This window comes from Propithecus coquereli, unplaced genomic scaffold (genome assembly GCF_000956105.1).
Source record: "Propithecus coquereli isolate 6110/MARCELLA unplaced genomic scaffold, Pcoq_1.0 Scaffold203, whole genome shotgun sequence".
NCBI lineage: Eukaryota > Metazoa > Chordata > Mammalia > Primates > Indriidae > Propithecus > Propithecus coquereli.
In genome coordinates, this window is record NW_012145301.1 from 722,446 (window position 1) to 723,416 (window position 971).

Below are 971 nucleotides of genomic sequence, written 5' to 3' on the forward strand. Positions count from 1 at the left end.
ATGTTTTCTTTTTCAGATTCTCAGATACTTTAAAAATTCTTACATGTGACACACCTCAGAATAAACGAAAGGGAGTTGAATATTTTAACAGTAACAGCATTTCAGGTAATTTTAAGAAAATAATTTTTCTGTCAAAATTTAAGGATCAAAAAATGTATTTTGCCTTTAAATCTTAAGTATTCGTATCCATTGATCATTTAAAATTACTTCTAGGTTTCTATCCAAAATGGAAAAAGTGTAAAAAAGATGTTTATTAAGGTATTCACTAATTTTAATCTTATGGTGTTTTTTTTAAAAAGTACAAAAAATGTGGGTTTATTGTATAATGTGGGTTTATTGTATACCAAAAACTAAAAATTCTTTCCCCCTTCTCTCCACAGTCTCCCTATCCCAGACAGGAAGCTACTACAATTGTTTCCTACGTAACTCAGCAGAGCTTTAGGGAGATCTTCCTCATTCTTTTAATGGTTGCATGGTTTTTCATGGTCTGAGTCTATCATAATTTAGTCATTTCTGTACTGAGGAACAGATAGTTTTTTCCTAAGATTTCTTACATAAACCCTCCAGTAAACATTTTTATACACATATTTTGGTATACTGTTATTTATAATAGTGAAAACCAGAAAACGATCTAAATGTACAACAAAATTGGATTGGTTACATGCTATGAAATACTCTGTAACCATTAAATTTAAATTTATAAAGCATATATAATATGGAAAACACCCATTTATGATAAGAAAAAGTAGACTCTAAAATTATATGTATGGTGTAATCACAAGCTTACTGAAAAATATGGATAACATTTTCTTATATGTTTGTTTTGTGATTGCCATGTATTTGTAGACATTGATTTGGAGTTATTTCTCTCATTTCTACATTAATATATTTTCCAATATTTTTCTAATCATGTATATTACTTTTGCAAGTGAAATATAGACTTCATTTTAAGAAAACTAAATTTTTCTGTC

At 27.7% G+C, this 971-nt stretch overlaps 1 protein-coding gene across 1 annotated transcript in view; it reads left to right on the plus strand.

Annotated features, from left to right (window-relative positions):
- PRIMPOL (primase and polymerase (DNA-directed)) overlaps positions 1-971 on the plus strand; it is a gene marked incomplete at its 3' end in the record, with an annotated part of 60,489 nt that overhangs the window by 45,827 nt on the left and 13,691 nt on the right. The window lies entirely within an intron of this gene.